We start from the raw sequence: 13,933 nt of genomic DNA, 5'->3' as shown, positions 1-13,933 counted from the left end.
GAGAAACTGGTCTCCTCGGTCCCCAGACGTCTGTTGAGTGTTGTAAGAAGAAGGGGAGATGCCACACAGTGGTGAAAATGGCCTTGTCCCAACTTTTTGGGGATTTGTTGACACCATGAAATTCTGAGTCAACATATTTTTCCCTTAAAATGGTACATTTTCTCAGTTTAAACTTTTGTTCCGTGATTTATGTTCTATTCTGAATAAAATATTAGAAGTTGGCACCTCCACATCATTGCATTCAGTTTTTATTCACGATTTGTATAGTGTCCCAACTTTTTATTCACGGTTTGTATATATATATATATATATACACTATAATATATAACAGCTGGGTTTAGAAGCATTTGAACAGTGACAAAATATGCATAATTTGGCTACCACTATGGAAGTGTACATTTTCAGGATAAATTCAAGTGGTTTAACTGAAATATTGCATCAACCAATTAGGAATTGCAGTCATTGTTATATAATAGTGCATCTCAATAAATTAGAATATCATTAAAAAGTTAATTTATTTAAGTAATTCAAAAAAGTGAAACTTATAAATGTTATATATTAAATAGATTCATTACACACAGGGATTTATTTCAAGCATTTATTTCTTTTAATGTTGATGGTTATGGTTTACAGCTTATGAAAACCCAAAAGTTAGTATCTCACAAGATTAGAGAGATGATAAGAGATTTTTAATACAGAAATGTTGGCCTACTGGGAAGTATGTCCAGTAAATGCACTCAATAATCCTTTTGCATGAATTTTGCAGTGCAGTGGCATGGAGGCGATCAGCTTGTGGCACTGCTTATGTGTTATGGAAGCCCAGGTTGCTTTGAAAGTGGCCTTCAGTTCGACTGCATTGTTGGGTCTGGTGTCTCTAATCTTTTTCTTGACAATAGTCCATAGATTCTCTATGGGGTTTAGGACAGGCAAGTTTGCTGGCCAATCAAACACAGTGATACTGTGGTTATTAAACCAGGTATTTGTACTTTTGGCAGTGTGGGCAGGTGCCAAGTCCCGTTGGAAAATAAAATCAGCACCTCCATAAAGCTTGTCAGCAGAGGGAACAATGAGGTGCTCTAAAATTTCCTGGTAGATCGCTGCGCTGACTTTGGACTTGATATAACACAGTGGACCAATGCCAGCAGATGATAGGGATCTTCAAACCATCACTGACTGGGAACTTCACACTGGACCTCAAGTACCTAGGATTGTGTGCCTCTCCACTCTTCCTCCAGACTCTGGGACCTTGATTTCCAAATGAAATGCAAAATTTGCTTTCATTTAAAAACAGCACTTTGGACTACTGAGATACAGTCTAGTCCTTTTTCTCCTTAGCCCAGGTAAGAAGCTTCTGACGTTGTCTCTGGGTCATGAGTAGCTTGACATAAGGAATGTGACAGTTGTAGCCCATGTCCTGTATACATCTGTGTGTGGTGGCTCTTGAAGCACTGACTGCAGCCACAGTCCACTCCTTGTGAATCTACCCTAAATTCTTAAATGGTCCTTTCTTGGCAATCATTTCAAGGCTGCAGTTATACCTGCTGCTTGTCCACCTTTCCACCTTTCTCTATCACACTTTTTCCTTCCGCTCAACTTTCCATGAATGGATACAGCACACTGCAAACAGCAAGCTTCATTAGCAATGTCCTTTTGTGGCTTCAGGGCCCTTTATACCATGCCATTGAACAGATCATCTCTAATCAGCGTTACTAGATAAATGCACCGCTGATTTTCCGATAAATGAGCAAAACGCTTGTTCATCTGGTAATTGTATATTTTGTGCAGCACAAAAGATCATCGTTTCACAGTGGCAAATCGTGCAGTGTAAACACAAGCTGCTGCTGGGAAACAAGTTGTTATGGGGAAGAGCCATGGCATTAGAGATCGCTCCTCCCCATACTCTGGAGGAGATCGGTGCATGTAAATGCACCGGTCTTCTCCGCTAGCGATCAGCAGATTGTCGGGAAGGAAGCAATGTGCTAGATCTTCATCCCCTGTAAAGGGACCATTACCCTTTTTATTGAGGGTGTCAATGACTGTCTTCTGGACAACTGTCAAGTCAGTAGTCTTCGTCATGATTGTGTAGCCTACTGAACCAGACTGAGGGACCATTTAAAGGCTTAGGAAATGTTTGCAAGTGTTTTGTGTTGATTAGCTGATTAGAGTGTGACACCATGGGGGAGATATATCAAGGTTGGGGCATCTCCCTGCACTGGCGTGATATGCACCTAATTAACAAATCAGGAGCATCTCTGCCCTGCCATATGCCAGAAACTGAAATCTATGCCAGCTACAGGCTGGCATAGAGTTCAGCTATAACTTCCACAACTTTCTGGCAAAAGTTATAGTAAATGCAGTGGACGGTGCAAAGCCACGCCCCTTCTGCTAAGTCACACCTTTTTTTCCAGAAAAGCTCAAAAAGTCACAAATTATGGTGCACACATGCCATGAGCTTAACAAATATCACTCCACGAGTCTATCTTTTCTTTTTAAATAATTCTGTTTTTATTGAATAAGAGAACAGAAATACAAGCATTTTGTGCACAATGCAGTACGTACAAAAACACTGATTAACATCAGAAATGCAATATAGTAGTCCAGGAGGGTAGGACAATTATCCATTCAAAGACATAAATATACATGCACTAAAGTACCTACATGTAATCTGCAATAAGTGCATCAAAAGCAAAAGGAAACTAGAAATCAATAAACATAGAAGTCTGTCTTCTATAGCAGTGTTTTCCAACCTTTTTTGTGCAAAGGCACACTTTTTTCATGAAAAAAATCACGAGGCACACCACCACTTTTTTGACTTAGCTATAAGTTCAGCAACGTGATAGCTAGCTTTAAGAGCTCTTTCATTTACCTTTGTGGTTTTTCTCATGAAAGTTGCCTGTTTCTCCGTGTTTTCACGCAGGCGAACAAAATAGTCCGCATTCTTGTTTTGAAGCGAAGGGTGTTTCGTTTGGAGATGGCGTTTAAGTTTACTTGGGACCATAGCACTGTTAGATAGCTTTTCACCACACACCAAGCACAGTGGAGTTGGTTTCTTTGCATCTCCGGTGAAAGTAAATCCAAATGAAATATAGCTTTCGCTATATTGCCTTGTGCCAGAGAATTTGCTTGAGCTAACCATCTTTGCTTTCTTTTGATCCCCACTCATACTTGGGCTCTCATCTGGCTCCGAATTTTGTTCAGGGTCCAGTTCTTTCCTTTTCAAAAACTTGTCCATCACTGTATCTGCTCCTGTCTCACTGTCACTCAGTACTTACTGTGCTTGTCTCCTCCAGATAGCCGCTGTCCGTCACACCTAAGGCGCTCTTCTCCATCCAGATCCATCAATCAGCGCTCTTCTGCTCATGTCTCCTCCAGATCCATCACTCAGCGCTCCTCTGCGATGCGATAATCAGATCCATCGGCGCTCTTCTGCGCATCAGATCCATCAATCAGCACTCTTCTGCTCATGTCTCCTCCAGATCCATCACTCAGCGCTCCTCTGCGCTGCGACGCGATAATCAGATCCATCGGCGCTCTTCTGCGCATCGGTGATCTACTGCGATGTCTCCTCCTGTCAGACTGTAACAGGACAGTGACACCGGAGCTATATAGTCCGTAACATGCGGCTTCAGCTCACAAATAGACCAAATTGGAATTTTTCCCCACGGCACACCAGACAATATCTCACGGCACACTAGTGTGCCGCGGCACAGTGGTTGAAAAACACTGTTCTATAGGGCAGTGCGCTATGACCACAGTCTAGGCGGAAGTCTTGTCTGGTGTTTTTCCCCCATCACCAGAGGCGTACTTTAACCAAGGACCTCACAGGCATTCAAAGGCTTCATGTGTATGTGTTTGCCAAATAGTCATCTCCTCCGGACGACAGATTTGGTTAATTTTCGCCACCCACAAAGGGATGAAGGGTGGTTTCTGTAGCCATAGTAGAGGGATAAGATGATTAGCACCCACCAAGAGGTGGGTGATGAGAGTATTCCTAGAAGGACGGAACTAACCAGTCGGCAAACCCAACGTTACCAACCCCAATGAAACTGTAAATGTAGGCTCACAGATAGTTCTAATAAGGGATTCCGCCTCCCGCCAGTAAGTGGTGATGAGAGTGCAGACCCACCTCCAGCATGTCTTAGTGTCTGAGAAGCCCAACCGATATAACAGCTCAGGTGTCATGTACCACAGAGACAGAAGCTTGTAGTGATTCTCTTGAAGCTTAAAGGGGTTGTGTCGCTTCAACAAGTAGTATGTATCATGTAGAGAAAGTTAATACAAGCCAGTTACTAATGTATTGTTATCCATATTGCTTCCTTTGCTGGCTAAATTCATTTTTCCATCACTTTATGCACTGGTCATTTCCATGGTTACGACCACCCTGCAATCCAGCAACAGTGGTCGTGCTTGCACACTATAGGAAAAAATGCCAGCCTCTCTGTTGGCTGGGACCGTGTTAGCTCACATAGGCTGGTGCTTTTTTCTATAGTGTGCAAACACGACCACCGCTGATGGATTGCAGGGTGGAAGTAACCATGGAAACGAGCAGTGTATAATGTGATGGGAAAATGAATCCAGCCAGCAAAGGAAGCAATATGGACAATCACAATACATTAGTAAGTGACTTGTATTAACTTTCTCTACATAATAAATGGCATTTGCTGAAGTGACATTATCTACATTACATAAGCCTCACTTTTCCAACACCATCCCATCTTTTTCCAATCTATACGCAAAGACATAGTACCCCAGACATAATAGTGTCCTAGATGGTAATAACTATTTACAGATGGTCCAGAGGACCAATGGTTGTCTCTTATTTACATGCGCTACAGAAGAGTCTTAGCTAAAAGCGATACGAACATATACTGCGTCACAGTCTACTAGCTAATACAGCACTGTGAAGTAACAGCGCTAGCATATCCTATAGGGAAAATAGCAGTCACTTTGTAGGCACCGCTGGTAGTTTTAAAATACATCTTAGTTAAGAAATGGATTTTATAATAGAAAATAAATGTTACGTTTTAAGTGCCCCCTTTGCACCAATAAAGTAGAAAAAATAAAGAAAAAATAAACCTGAAACTTGAAAGGATGAACATCTGGGTTCTCCACCACTACCTGATGTCCATGGCAGGTGGCACGATGCAGCACAGGTGGCATTGTTGCAGTGCCTAAGCCAGGACCCTGACATCCTCTTCATGCTTCCAACCTCCTACAGGAGAAAGTGGCAGGACAGGGAGACAGTGGCTCTCTGCTATCCCTAAGGCCTTGTACACATTTCCGTTTTTTTACTGGCGTGTGCTGTTCGCATTTGCTGCATACATCACACGTACCCATTGATTTAAATGTGTCAGTTCACATTTCAGTATTTTTTTACTGACCGTGGGCTAGTAAAAAAAATCACGGGGACATGCACTACTTTGATCCGTGATGTGGACCATGCATGCCCATTGAAGTCTATGGGTCTGTGAAAATCATTGACATCCGTGTAGGGTCCGGGTTGCGTCTGCTTTTCACTGAAAACTAATAGGAAATTCTTTGGAAATTAATTTTCAGCTGAGCAACTTCAGTGAATTATGGATGACACACTTATGGTAAAAAACGGACACACGGACCAACTACGGATCCTTGACGGACATCTTCACGGATGAAACACGTACGCTTATTTTCACTGACATGACACGGAAATATGAACAAGGCCTAAGTTTTCAACTGGATCCACATCCAGCATATTTGACATTTACATGCTGTACAAAAATAAAATAGTAAAGAGTTATGATGCTTTCTTACACAGTAAGGCGCCACCTGATGTACAATGCCCAGAGGGTGCAGATATGGCTACCGATGAGCCCCCTTCCCCTCTGGCCCTAATCTTTACACCACTGCAGTAAAAGCACGGCAAAGCATCTCTAAGGCCTCTTTCACACAAGCAAGTTTTCTGCATGGGTGCGACGCGTGAACGCATTGCACCCGCACTGAATCCTGACCCATTTATTTCAATGGGTCCGTGTACATGAGCGTTTTTTTTTCACACATCATTTTTGCGTTGCATGAAGATCGCAGCATGTTCTTTAGGCCGCATGCACTTGGCCGTTGTGCGGCTGTTCCGTGCATTGGGGACCACAATTGCGATCCCCAATGCACGGGCAGCATCTGTGCAGCGGGCAGGACCCATTTAACTTGAATGGGTCCGTGGTCTGTCCGCACCGCAAAAAAATATGACGTGTTCCGTTCCATGACTCCGTTCCGCATCTCCAGAATTGCAGACCCATTCAAGTTAATGGGTCCGCATCCGTGATGAAGGGTGCACACGGCCAGCGGCCGTGGATTGACGACCCGCCGTTTGCGGGCTGCAATACGGCCACGGCCGGACAAACGGCCGTGTAAATGAGGCCATATTCTGGGTTTTTCACACAGCTCTGGCCCTATAGAAGTGAATGGGGCTTCAGTGAAAAACATGTGGTAATCCGGATGCAGTCCGTGTGCGATGCGTTGTTCTCTGATGGTTGCTAGGAGATGTTGTTTGTAAACCTTCAGTTTTTTCTCACGCATGCGGAAAATCTGAAACACTGAACGATTATTCAGACGAAACTGACTGAACCTGCTTGCGAAATGGTAGGAGTTTCACTGAACGCACCCTGAGCTAATCCATATTGTTGGTGTGAAAGAGGCCTTAAAACGATTCCTTATAAATATGTAGTTCGTCCAATGTCTGTAATTCCTAAACGTTAATGTAATTTTTTTGTTCTGCCTGTTAAATTACGGATTTTCCATATTGATGACTTTGTACAGAAGATCCGCTGGGTCTTCGCTATCTCGGCGTCTGTCTTTGGTACAGAATCTCTCTGAGGATCCGTTAGAATTCTTCTCTTCCTCGGCTATCTGATAATGACTCCATGTAGCAGTGTGTGGAGATCACCTGCCGATTAATAATTTATGAATTGCTCTGCGGCGTGTCTGACATATCAGAGGGAAGCGGCTCCATAACTACCTGTCAGGGTGTACAGTTAGACTGGCGCTGCTACACGGGCGCTTGATGGTTTTTTTTTCTTTTTTTTATCATAAGAACGAAGTCACTTCAATTACACACACTTTTCATTTTTATATGCAGCATTTTTCTCTGGAGGAAAACAAATCGCAAAACTTTTTCATATTTCGGAGAAAGTCAATTATTTGAAACCAAAACAAAAGAAATCTGTGTATGTCAGTGTATTCCTATTGAAGTCTGGATAAAAAAAGCCGCAGCCTAAGGCCGATTTCAGACGGGCGTTTTCGGTCCGGGAATCACGCTCTGTGTGACTGCCACATTTCCCAGACTGATCGCTGCTCCTCTGCTCCATCATTTGTGATGCTGTGAGTTCCTGCTTGTCAGCGGGCCTGCTGTACTGTGCTCTTGGCATTACGTTGGCAGTAGAGACGTGATCGGGCCACAATTCACAGCATCTTAAAGAGTAACTAAACCTTTGAGTGAAAATTTTATATGTTGTCCCTAATGCCCTTTTTAGGTTTTTACCTTTTTCCAATATACTTTATTTATTAATTTTTCCTACCTAAAGTGCACCATTTGCTGTGCGCTTAAAACTCAGTTCTCTGTACACCGCTGACAGCTCAGCGGTGTACAGAGTACGGACTGTGAAATTTATGAATGGGGCTGCAGCAGTGCAGGGAGTACGGGCACACATTGCTGCTCCTGCTATGCCCCCCGGAGGATTACTAACCCTGTACCCTTGTACTATGCCAGGATTAGCTGAGCCAAATTTGGCACACAGGTACATCAGGTGTCCAGGAAGGTTTTAGACCGGGTCTCAGCTCTCTAGGACATACTGTTCCTGAGATATTCCTAAAAAATGACCTGCATTAGCCAATAGAAGCCAGCATGTCTTTCTCTTCATATCTCAACTGCCATGCACACAGTCATATGTCCCTTATCAGCCAATAGAAGCTCGCAGGCTCTTAGTCTCCACATACACACAGTTTTACTCCAGGTTTCCATAACAACCCAGCCATTTTTCTTCACTGCTGTAAGTCAGCTTTAGGCTAGGTCTACACGACGACAATAAGTCGCACGACACATAGGGCACAACTACACTGCTACATGCTTCCATCTTGGATGGATTTTTTGCAACTGTCGTGTCGCAGTGGCAGTATGTCGCATCTCGCCGTGCGACACCATAGCCTATCATTATAAAAATTGTTGCGCGACATTGGTACGACAAAATGTTGCGCGCCACATGTCGTCATGTAGCCCTAGCCTTAAAGGGGCAGGGCGCTGTGGAGGTCACTGTTAAGAGGGCAGGGGCCACTATTAAAAGGGCAGCTGTTGTGGAGGTCACTGTTAAGGGGGCAGGAGCCACTATTAAAGGGGAAGCTGCTGTGGAGGTCACTGGTAAAGGGGCGGGCACTGTGGAGTTCACTGTGGATGTTACTGTTAAGGGGGCAGGCCGCTGTGGAGGTCACTGTTAAAGGGGCGGGCACTGTGGAGTTCACGGTTAAGGGGGCAGGTGCCACTAATAAAGGGGCAGCTGCTGCGGAGGTCACTGTTAAGTCACCAGGGTACTGTGAGGTCTCTGTTAAGGGGGCATGGAACAGGGAAGGTCACAAATAAGGGGACGGTCCCCTATGGAGGTCAGTGTTAAGGGGCGGGGTGCCATATAGGTCACTGTTAAGGGGGCGGGCCCCTGAGGAGGTCAATGTCAAGGGAGTGGGGTGCTGTAAAAATCACTGTTAAAGGAGCGGGTTGCTGTGAAGGTCAAAGTTAAGGGGATGGGCTACTGTGGAGGTCCCATTTTAACCACCTCAGCCCCTATAGCTTAAACACCCTTAATGACCAGGCCATTTTTTACACTTCTGACCTACACTACTTTGACCGTTTATTGCTCGGTCATGCAACTTACCACCCAAATGAATTTTACCTCCTTTTCTTCTCACTAATAGAGCTTTCATTTGGTGGTATTTCATTGCTGCTGACATTTTTACTTTTTTTGTTATTAATCGAAATTTAACGATTTTTTTGCAAAAAAATGACATTTTTCAAATTCAGTTGTAAAATTTTGCAAAAAAAACGACATCCATATATAAATTTTTCTCAAAATTTATTGTTCTACATGTCTTTGATAAAAAAAAAATGTTTGGGTAAAAAATAAAATGGTTTGGGTAAAAGTTATAGCATTTACAAACTATGGTACAAAAATGTGAATTTCCGCTTTTTGAAGCAGCTCTGACTTTCTGAGCACCTGTCATGTTTCCTGAGGTTCTACAATGCCCAGACAGTACAAACACCCCACAAATGACCCCATTTTGGAAAGTAGACACCCTAAGGTATTCGCTGATGGACATAGTGAGTTCATAGAACTTTTTATTTTTTGTCACAAGTTAGCGGAAAATGATGATTTATTTTTTTTTCTTACAAAGTCTCATATTCCACTAACTTGTGACAAAAAATAAAAAGTTCTATGAACTCACTATGCCCATCAGCGAATACCTTGGGGTGTCTTCTTTCCAAAAGGGGGTCACTTGTGGGGTAGTTATACTGCCCTGGCATTCTAGGGGCCCAAATGTGTGGTAAGTAGTTTTAAATCAAAATGTGTAAAAAATGGCCGGTGAAATCCGAAAGGTGCTCTTTGGAATGTGGGCCCCTTTGCCCACCTAGGCTGCATAAAAGTGTCACACATGTGGTATCTCCGTACTCAGGAGAAGTTGGGCAATGTGTTTTGGGGTGTCATTTTACATATACCCATGCTGGGTGAGATAAATATCTTGGTCAAATGCCAACTTTGTATAAAAAAATGGGAAAAGTTGTCGTTTGCCAAGATATTTCTCTCACCCAGCATGGGTATATGTAAAATGACACCCCAAAACACATTGCCCAACTTCTCCTGAATACGGAGATACCAGATGTGTGACACTTTTTTGCAGCCTAGGTGGGCAAAGGGGCCCACATTCCAAAGAGCACCTTTCGGATTTCACCGGTCATTTTTTACACATTTTGATTTCAAACTTCTTACCACACATTTGGGCCCCTAGAATGCCAGGGCAGTATAACTACCCCACAAGTGACCCCATTTTGGAAAGAAGACACCCCAAGGTATTCGCTGATGGGCATGGCGAGTTCCTAGAATTTTTTATTTTTTGTCACAAGTTAGCGGAAAATGATGATTTTTTTTTTTTTTCTTACAAAGTCTCATATTCCACTAACTTGTGACAAAAAATAAAAACTTCCATGAACTCACTATGCCCATCAGCGAATACCTTGGGGTGTCTTCTTTCCAAAATGGGGTCACTTGTGGGGTAGTTATACTGCCCTGGGATTCTAGGGTCCCAAATGTGTGGTAAGTAGTTTGAAATCAAAATGTGTAAAAAATGGCCGGTGAAATCCGAAAGGTGCTCTTTGGAATGTGGGCCCCTTTGCCCACCTAGGCTGCAAAAAAGTGTCACACATCTGGTATCTCCGTACTCAGGAGAAGTTGGGCAATGTGTTTTGGGGTGTCATTTTACATATACCCCTGCTGGGTGAGAGAAATATCTTGGTCAAATGCCAACTTTGTATAAAAAAATGGGAAAAGTTGTCGTTTGCCAAGATATTTCTCTCACCCAGCATGCGTATATGTAAAATGACACCCCAAAACACATTGCCCAACTTCTCCTGAGTACGGAGATACCAGATGTGTGACACTTTTTTGCAGCCTAGGTGGGCAAAGGGGCCCACATTCCAAAGAGCACCTTTCGGATTTCATCGGCCATTTTTTACAGATTTTGATTTCAAACCACTTCTCACGCATTCGGCCCCTAAAATGCCAGGGCAGTATAACTACCCCACAAGTGACCCCATTTTGGAAATAAGACACCCCAAGGTATTTCGTGATGGGCATAGTGAGTTCATGGAAGTTTTTATTTTTTGTCACAAGTTAGTGGAATATGAGACTTTGTAAGGAAAAAAATAAATAAAAAAAAATCATCATTTTCCGCTAACTTGTGACAAAAAATAAAAAATTCTAGGAACTCGCCATGCCCCTCACGGAATACCTTGGGGTGTCTTCTTTCCAAAATGGGGTCACTTGTGGGGTAGTTATACTGCCCTGGCATTCTAGGGGCCCTAATGTGTGGTAAGTAGGTAAATGACCTGTGAAATCCGAAAGGTGCTCTTTGGAATGTGGGCCCCTTTGCCCACCTAGGCTGCAAAAAAGTGTCACACATGTGGTATCGCCGTATTCAGGAGAAGTTGGGCAATGTGTTTTGGGTTGTCTTTTTACATATACTCATGCTGGGTGAGAGAAATATCTCGGCAAAAGACAACTTTTCCCATTTGTTATACAAAGTTGGCATTTGACCAAGATATTTATCTCACCCAGCATGGGTATATGTAAAATGACACCCCAAAACACATTGCCCAACTTCTCCTGAGTACAGCGATACCAGATGTGTGACACTTTTTTGCAGCCTAGATGCGCAAAGGGGCCCACATTCCTTTTATGAGGGCATTTTTAGACATTTGGATCCCAGACTTCTTCTCACGCTTTAGGGCCCCTAGAATGCCAGGGCAGTATAAATACCCCACATGTGACCCCATTTTGGAAAGAAGACACCCCAAGGTATTCAATGAGGGGCATGGCGAGTTCATTATTTTTATTTTTTTTTGGCACTATTTAGCGGAAATTGATATATATTTTTTTTTTCTCACAAAGTCTCCCTTTCCGCTAACTTGGGACAAAAATTTCAATCTTTGATGGACTCAATATTCCCCTCACGGAATACCTTGGGGTGTCTTCTTTACGAAATGGGGTCACATGTGGGGTATTTATACTGCCCTGGCATTCTAGGGGCCCTAAAGCGTGAGAAGAAGTCTGGAATATAAATGTCTAAAAAATTTTACGCATTTGGATTCCGTGAGGGGTATGGTGAGTTCATGTGAGATTTTATTTTTTGACACAAGTTAGTGGAATATGAGACTTTGTAAGAAAAAAAAATAATATTTCCGCTAACTTGGGCCAAAAAAATGTCTGAATGGAGCCTTACAGGGGGTGATCAATGACAGGGGGGTGATCAATGACAGGGGGGTGATCAGGGAGTCTATATGGGGTGATCACCCCCCTGTCATTGATCACCCCCCTATAAGGCTCCATTCAGATGTCCGTATGTGTTTTGCGGATCCGATCCATGTATCAGTGGATCTGTAAAAATCATACTGACATCTGAATGCAGCCTTACAGGGGGGTGATCAATGACAGGGGGTGATCAATGACAGGGGGGTGATCAGGGAGTCTATATGGGGTGATCACCCCCTGTCATTGATCACCCCCCTGTAAGGCTCCATTCAGACGTCCGTATGTGTTTTGCGGATCCGATCCATGTATCAGTGGATCCGTAAAAATCATACGGACATCTGAATGCAGCCTTACAGGGGGGTGATCAATGACAGGGGGGTGATCAGGGAGTCTATATGGGGTGATCACCCCTGTCATTGATCACCCCCCTGTAAGGCTGCATTCAGATGTCTGTATGCGTTTTGCGGATCCGATCCATGTATCAGTGGATCCGTAAAAATCATACGGACATTTGAATGCAGCCTTACAGGGGGGTGATCAATGACAGGGGGGTGATCAGGGAGTCTATATGGGGTGATCACCCCCGTCATTGATCACCCCCCTGTAAGGCTGCATTCAGATGTCCGTATGCGTTTTGCGGATCCGATCCATGTATCAGTGGATCCGTAAAAATCATACGGACGTCTGAATGGAGCTTTACAGGGGGGTGATCAATGACAGGGGGGTGATCAATGACAGGGGGGTGATCAGGGAGTCTATATGGGGTGATCAGGGGTGATCAGGGGTGAATAAGTGACGGGGGGGGGGGTGTAGTGTAGTGTGGTGCTTGGTGCTACATATTGCTGAGCTACCTGTGTCCTCTGGTGGTCGATCCAAACAAAAGGGACCCCCAGAGGACCAGGTAGTAGGTATATTAGACGCTGTTATCAAAACAGCGTCTAATATACCTGTTAGGGGTTAAAAAAATCGCATCCCCAGCCTGCCAGCGAATGATCTCCGCTGGCAGGCTGGAGATCCACTCGCTTACCTTCCGTTCCTGTGAACGCGCGCGCCTGTGTGCGCGCGTTCACAGGAAATCTCGCGTCTCGCGAGATGACGCACGGATGCGTCCAGGAGGAATGAATCAACCACCTTCCGGACGCATCCGTGCGTTAGGCGGTCGGGAGGTGGTTAAGGAGGCGGGGCACTGTGGGGGGTTCAGTGTTAAGGGGTGAGGGGCTGTGAAGTTCACTGTTAAGGGGGCAGGGTACTGTAGAGGTCACTGTTATGGGGGATACTGTTGATATCTATTAACTCACAGAAACATTAAATTAAAGAGATGTAATATACCCGCCGTGCGAAGCCGGGTCCTTCTGCTAGTCTCTTATATATATAAAAATGAGTTTCTGTCTGTCTGTCTGTTCTTTATGGATGACCAAACGACTAGACTGATCTGCACCAAATTTGGCACACAGGTACATTAGGTGTTCGGGAAGGTTTTAGACTGGGTCTCAGCTCTCTGGGACATACCGTTCCTGAGATACTCCCCAAAAAATGCAAATATGGCACCATCGCATGACCTGCAATAGAAGCCTGCAGGTCTTTCTCCTCATATCCCAACTGCCATACACACAGTCACATGACCCTTATCAGCCAATAGAAGCTCACTGGTCCTTCAGTTTTGACACGCACACAGTTTTACACCAGGTTTCCATAACAACCAGGCATTTTTCTTCACTGCTGTAGGTCATCCATAGAGGGGCAGGGCTCTATGGATGACACTGTTAAGGGAGCGGAGTGCTGTGGAGGTCACAGTTAAGGGGGCAGGCTGCTGTGGAGGTCACAGTTAAGGGGATGGTCCGCTATGGAGGTCAGTGTTAAGCGGCAGAGTGTTGTAGAGGTCACTGTTAAGG

The sequence above is a fragment of the Bufo bufo genome, chromosome 2, assembly GCF_905171765.1.
Source record: "Bufo bufo chromosome 2, aBufBuf1.1, whole genome shotgun sequence".
Lineage (NCBI taxonomy): Eukaryota > Metazoa > Chordata > Amphibia > Anura > Bufonidae > Bufo > Bufo bufo.
Note: the sequence above shows the minus strand (reverse complement) of the source record.